The sequence below is a fragment of the Pinus tabuliformis genome, chromosome 5_1 (genome assembly GCF_031772625.1).
Source record: "Pinus tabuliformis cultivar Carrire ecotype Pingquan chromosome 5_1, CPIR1, whole genome shotgun sequence".
In the NCBI taxonomy this organism is placed as follows: Eukaryota; Viridiplantae; Streptophyta; class Pinopsida; order Pinales; family Pinaceae; genus Pinus; species Pinus tabuliformis.
Window position 1 is genome coordinate 631,410,213 of NC_142305.1, and position 7,217 is coordinate 631,417,429.

General features: G+C 37.4%; 1 protein-coding gene across 2 annotated transcripts in view; it reads right to left on the minus strand.

Annotated features, from left to right (window-relative positions):
• The window catches only part of LOC149166539 (uncharacterized), a 43,954-nt gene extending 43,799 nt beyond the window's left edge, over positions 1-155 (minus strand). The window contains exon 1 of one of the 2 annotated variants that reach the window (XR_016260883.1): positions 47-155. The gene's annotated coding sequence lies outside the window, so the exon portion shown is untranslated. The remainder of the gene's footprint in view (positions 1-46) is intronic. The other variant, XM_089432658.1, reaches the window with a different exon arrangement.
• Between the last annotated feature and the right edge of the window lie 7,062 nt (positions 156-7,217).

Genomic DNA, 7,217 nt, shown 5'->3' on the forward strand with positions numbered 1-7,217 from the left:
GTGGTATTTTCCGTTAAAACGCATTTTCTGCATGATATATACGTACCTTAGAACGAAGCGACAAGTGCCAGAAAAAGCTCGCTCCGGCCAAAACGAAGTTACAGAAGCAATGAAATGATCTGTGTGCGTATTAAGTCCCTAAGCTGACTCCACGCTTCTGAGAGATTGGATTTTATGAGGATCTCATGTTAGGAATATGCATATTATATATATACACCTCCTATCGCGTATCTAGTTATTAAGACGCTCCTTTTCATTTTATTAGCTAAAATCCGGATATTTAGGGGTCGACAACATTAAACATGTTAAAATGAATGGTGAAATTGAATATATATATATATATATATAATTTTTTCTCATAAATAAATTTTTACCACAATTTTAAATAATAGTAATTATTATTATTACATCGATATATGTTTTACCATTTTAATTCAATTTTTTTCTTTAGTAATTATTAAATGTATAATAAAGATTTTATCTCTATAAAATATGTTAAAATATTTATAATAATATCTTTAAATTAAAAATTAAGATTTATCTCAATTTAATTAGATTTTTCTAATTAATTTATTTAAAATTAATTAATTAAAGAAAATGCCATATCAACAAAGTTAATATTAGACATGTGGTATTGACAAGTTATGGTTTTGGTCCCTGGTATTGTTAAAAAAATTATTTAGGTGTTAAAAATTCAGATCTTAAAGTAAAAAGTGAATCAGGATAGTTAAGAATATTTGTACATGTGCTTTAAAATGTATATATATTTAACTAATACATTTTTTTTATAATTATTAGTAATAATTTAAAATTAAGTTATAATTTATTTAATTTTTATATATAATAAAACAAGTATTTTTATATTTATCATATATTAATATTTATCAATAATAATCACATTATTGAATTTTTGTCGACATTTGGAACCAATTAACTAATGTGGTTCATCCTCAGGACAATGGTGAAAAACCAATTTTCCCAATTGTTTAAATAGCAGAGATGCATCTTGGCCTGGAGATTGTTGTTTTGAACCAACTAATGTGGCTCATCCCCAAGACAATGGTGAAAAACCAATTTTCCCAATTGTTTAAATAGCAGAAATGTATCCTAGCTTGGACATAGTCGTTATGAACTAGTCATGAAGTGAAAATTATTGTGAATTAAGAATTACTTAATTGGATAATATATTAATTTATTTAATATTATATTATTTATTTTCATTTTAATCGAGTAAAATAATATTTATTTATTAAAATATAATTTATTTACAATATCACTATCAATGAGAAAATGTAATAAAATAATTAAAATAAAAATAAAAATATTAAAAGAAAGAGGATAGATATATGTTATAATAATTGAAAATTTGAATAGTACTAAAATTAGATAAATATAATTAAAATGAATTATTAGGGAGATCAATTAAGAAAGTGAAAACAAGAATGAAAATAAATAATAATTTATTATTTGTTTTCATTTTAATAGAATAAAAAATATTTTATTTAATAATTTATGAATTATTGTAAATATCACAGCGATAATAATTGAAAAGGATTAAAAATGATAGAAAGGAGGATAGTTATATGTTATAATAATTGATAATAAGAATAATCAACCATTTAAAAACTAAAATTACTTAAATATAATTAAAGAAAAAAAGAATTATTAAGAAGATCACTGAAAAAGGGAAAGAAAAAAATAGAGAAAGAATAAAAATACAGAAACAAAAATAAAAATAATACATCAAGAAGAATCCAAGGAAATCAAGAGGAAAGTGCGGGAATCCAGCTTCTGCTTAATTATCTCACAGGGAGAAGTATCTTCATGCCAGCTCCCATCATTTCCCAGCTTAAAAGTTTGGCATTCTCAACACACTTGCCACTCGTGCATTAAGAATCTTTGATGAAAAGAGCCTTCATAAAGAGAAGGCCCACCTCCTTAATGTCTTTGTTAATAATGGTTATAGTATGCACCTCAGTAAGAAAGCTTTCCTCAAAGCCAACAAGAATTCATTATTCAAGAAAAACCCTAAAGGTCGAATCTCAGGGGTTCATCTCCCTTTCATCAAGGGACTACTCATAAGATTGCAAGGATTCTTAAGAAGCATAATGTTCCCTCTACCTTTAGACTCGTTAACACAATCCGTAGCTCCCTCCGGTCGGTAAAGGACCCCGTCAACCCCAAGGACATGAAAGGTGTCTATGTTATTCCCTATTCCTATGGGACCCACTAAATTGGTGAGACTGATAGTTCTATTAATTAGAGGATTAATGAGCACTCATCTAACTTAAAACATGGGAGTACTCTTGAAAAGACAAAGTATCACGTATGTATTGAGGAGGTTTGTGTTATTGCTAGGGTTGCTCAGTTTCATCATCGAAAATTTAGGGAAGCCATTGAGATTGAAGAAAGGCCAAACAATCTCAATAGAGATGATGCCTAGAAAATTAGTAGTTGTTGGATCCCTTCCCTCTCTTCCTAGCCATTTCCCCTGCCGGCTCCTTTTGGACTTCTTCCCCCTCCTTTTCTTGATCATCGATATTTCCTTTTTTATGCTCCCTTTGATTTTATGTTTTTATTTGTCTGTTCTCTTTCCCTCCCTCTCGATTAATATTATAAACTTTATTGTATTCTTAAGTAATAAATATCCTTTTATAAAAACTTTATTTACCTAATTATTGATGAAGGTTTTTTAAGATGAGAACTATTAACTAACCTACTTTGCAAAAAATTCTTACTTTCTCCCCATTGATTTAATTAATTTTTATCATTGGTCCCTTATTCCACTAACATATTGAGTTATCCTTTTAAGAACTATTCTTATTATATTTTATTAATATATGTAATTAGATAAGGCTTAAGTTTATATATTTTTTAATAGCTTTATTAATAAGATCGATTAATAGATTTACCAACATTTAGTTGTTATGGTAATAACTATAACAATACTAACTTACAATTAGATTTTTAATTATATATAGATTTAATATTAAACCCTATGATTATATATGAATAAAAACTAACTTACAATTAATTAACTAAACATTTAATTATATGATTTTAATATAATATTAAATATTTAATTATATAACTCTCATATAAATTTAATGTCAACCCTTTTAATTTTAATTGTATACATTACCTTATTTATATAGATATTAGACTAACTTTCCCTTAACTATTTAATTATATGTAAATTTAATATTAGCCCCTTTTAATTTAATATAAGTAAAACTAACTTATTATTAGTTTACTAATTATTTAATTATGTAACTTTAATTATATAACTTATATATATTTAATATTAATACTTTTGGTAAATGATTCTCGTTGAACTCCAGGCGCCGCAGTCTCATACATTTTCTGTTCGGCCGCCATGGCTGCCTTGAATACGACAAGTAAAAGCCAGCAAAAGGAAGGCGAGAAGAAGCAACGGCGGCGGCGACAGCAACAGCAGCCATCGCCAGCGAAACGCCGTAGAGACCCGCGGGAGGATGAAGGCGAGAAAAATAAAGCGATGGCGGAACGAAATGCATCGATTAGGGTTTTTGGTGTTGGGGTTCTGGGAATGGGGCGTCTGAAGCCGAGCCCCCGCTCCCTCCAATGGCGCTGCAACAGGAAAGGCCGCAGGAATGGCCCCGGTATTGCTCACCCTACAAAGATTCAGCAACAGGGTAAAACGAGAGCCACAGGAAAGGCCGAGGCTGTGGTGGTCGTCGGACGCAAATGCCGAAGATTATCCAGCATTTCGCACCGGATCCGCTCAGAAGAAGAAGAAAATCCAGCCAGGGTTAACAAAAGCCGTGCTCTGCCTCCCCGGAATAGTCGATACTCTGCATCTCATTTTCAGAACTTTCCAAGCTTCCTGGATTTGCCTAGAAGGAGCATCTGGGACCTCAATGTTTCAACCTCGTTTCCTCATTTAGGCAGCCGAGATCTTATTCGTTTCCATCAAGTGAGTTTCCAGATTCAAATAATTCTTCTGACAGGCAAAACCCTGCTCCTAGAAGTCCAGTCGTCTTTCACAGTGCGCCATCTCTCAAAGGTTCTCGAACAGAGGTTGGGGATCCCTTCCTCCCTTCTACGACTCCTCTTTGTTGGTAAGCAACTTAATTACAATCTGCCTCTTTCCTTTTATAATATTGAAAGAAATGCCACAGTGATCCTATCACTACGACTAAGGGGAGGGGCAGTCGGGCAATCCTCTGCCTCCAAAGGTTTCTCCTACAAAGATGCAGTTCATGCACAGCCTGCCAAGAAGCCTGCCCATTCTGCCGAGGCTCCCAAACCCTTCTTGGTGGATAAAATGGAGGAAACCCCTGCCATTGAAATCACTCATCCATCTTTGGATGATCAATACCAGACATTTGCAGAAACAGCCCTCATCTGCAGATTTAATGGCCTATGGCCCCGCACTACTGATCTATACCAGTGGATCCATTCTAATTGGACCAACAACTGCAAAGTCTTCTTCTGCTCGAAAGGCTTCTTTATTGTAGTCATTGCCTTCAATGAAGATTACCAGAAAGCCTTAAAGGGGGGGGCCTGGTTCTGGGGATTAGCTGGACTTTTCCTCTCCCCCTAGTTCCCAGACTTTGACCCCTCCACTGCAGTCATCTCCAAGCTTCCTATCTAGGTCAGGCTTCCAAATCTCCCTACGCATCTATGGCATTTTGCTCTCTTTCAAGGAATCGGAGACACCCTTGGCCGCTTCCTTGCAACAGATACCTCAAGGGGGGAGAAAGGATTATACACCTATGGCAGAATTTGCGCAGAAATAGACATCAGTAAAGGGCTGCCAGATCAGATCATCCTCAAAATCGAGGACTTCCACTAGATGCAAAATTTGGACTATGAGAATACAGCCTTCAGGTGTCGCCATTTCCATCAGACAGGGCATCTCCAGAACACATGTGCAACGTTCCTTGACAAAAAGAAGATTTTCACTAGCAAATCCAAATCTAAGAGTTGGAAACCTTGTGACAGACCCCCTATGGATGACATAGAGTCCTCTAGCTCTAATGAGGGGGACTTGGAAATGGACGAGGAGAATTTGGAGCAACCGAAGGATCAGCCCTCAGCCAGCGCCATGGATCCTTCTGCACCTTTATTCTGGCAGAAACGTTCTCATGAGTCTTCGCCTTCTGATTCAAACAAGGAGTCTCCTCCTTTAGCTCAGATCAGTCTGCAATTAGTTCCGGTGATCCGGATTTAAACAGGAACGCAATAAAATACAGAGATAACCATAAAGACAGATATGCAGCGGAAATAATACTTCATTTCATTACTGTAAAATACTGAAATATGCTTACAAATAGAAATAGAAATAACCCATCTAGGGCGATGGTAGCTTATCTCTGAGAAGAGATGTGTCGGCTACATGCCTCTGAACTGTCTTACAATGAGGCTCGAAGGCCTATTTATTGTTGAGAAACAATGGAAAACCCTTAACATTCCAAAACCTAACCCTAGAAGATGAAACGCCAAACTATGGGCCCCGTTTGGGTAAATTGGTACATCAACTTCCCGGGGTCGTAACTTTGGCATACGATCTCCGTTTTACGCGCATGATAGCCCGTTGGAAAGATCTCTATGAGCACTACAACGAAAAAGACGATTTTTTAACTAAAAAGATTTCCCAAAAAACGTCGTTTAGGGCCTCAAAACGGCTCTGGAAGTTTAGGACCCGAAAAACTGCTAAAAATAGTAAACTGTGCTATAATTAAGGAAACTGAAAATGTTGAGAGGAACAATGGTGGGGGTCCAGGTGGACTTGGCAGGTGGCCACCAATATCCACCTGGATCATTCCTCCCCCCTTAGGAAGCAATGGTCCCCATTGCGTTGAGTTCCTCCATGAGATGGGGAAACTTTTGCTGAACTTGGTCCCTCGTGAGCCACTTGCCATTGTGAAGGAGTTGGCCTGCTTTGACAACTCGATACAGTTGAATATTCTGTTGGAAAGTATTCTTGATCTGTGTGTCCATGATTCAATTAGTTGTAGCTTGTTCCATGCAATCTGGATTTAATTTTGTGGGTGTGAGCTGTTCTGCAATGTCGGAGGTATCTAGCAATGGTGGAAAGTATGGCCGCAGGCGGTCCACATTGAACACTGGGTGTAGGCCAAGGAATGGGGGAATGCTGATTTCAAATGCATTGTCTCCCACAGCCTTAGTAATGGTGTAGGGACCATATCGGAATGGTCTCAGTTTTCGATAGGCTCCAGTAAGGCGTTCCTTTTCCAAATGCAACCAGACTTTGTCACCCACCTGAAACTTATGTGGCACCCGATGTTGATCATGTCGCTGCTTGTACTTCGCGTTTGATTTCTCCAGAATGTCATGGACCTGCTGGCAAATATGTTGGATGTGTTCAATGAAGCTGGTTCCCTTGTCTGTTTCGGACTGGACATGAGTTGAATCTGTGTGAGTAGCTGCAAGTGGCATGGCCACATCAATGGGGCATAGTGGCTGGAATCCCAAGTCCACCTGAAAAGGGTTGTGGCCAGTCGAGCTATGGAGAACTCGGTTGTAGCTGTGCTAAACATAGGGGAGGCTCTCGTCCCATGTGCGTGGATGCTTTGAGTTTTACATGCGCAGAATGTGTACAATCATCCTATTGACAACCTCTGTCTGGCCATCAGTTTGAGGATGGAAAGCTGTGGATTTAGTGAGTTTGGTGTCTAGCATTGACCAGAGGCTGGACCAAAATGTACTGAGGAACCAACTGTCCCGATCTGAGATGATAGACTGTGGGATCCCAAAGTGCACCCACACTCGTTCGAAGAAGAGTTTAGCAGTGGCTTCTGTTGTGATATTCTTCTTGCAGGCTGCCATAATGGCCATCTTTGAGAACCTGTCGACGACCACAAAAACACAGTCATTTCCATGCTTAGTGGAAGGAAGGCCTGACATGTAATCCATGGAGATGGATTCCCAAGGTCGACTAGGGGTAGGCAACCGGTTATAGAGGCCTTGCTTCTTAATGGTCGGTTTGGCAATGGCACAGGCAGTACATGATCTGATATACTTCCCGACATCTTGTCAAAGATTCGGCCAATAGAAATACGTTTGCAGTACTGCCACCATTTTCTCGACCCCGAAATGCCCAGCAGTTCAACTATAGTGTGCTTCCCAAATCATCTTGGCACGCTCGCTTGAAGGAACACAAAGGTGACCCAGGTGGCATAACAGGGCATCCTGGAGGTGAAAATCTGGAA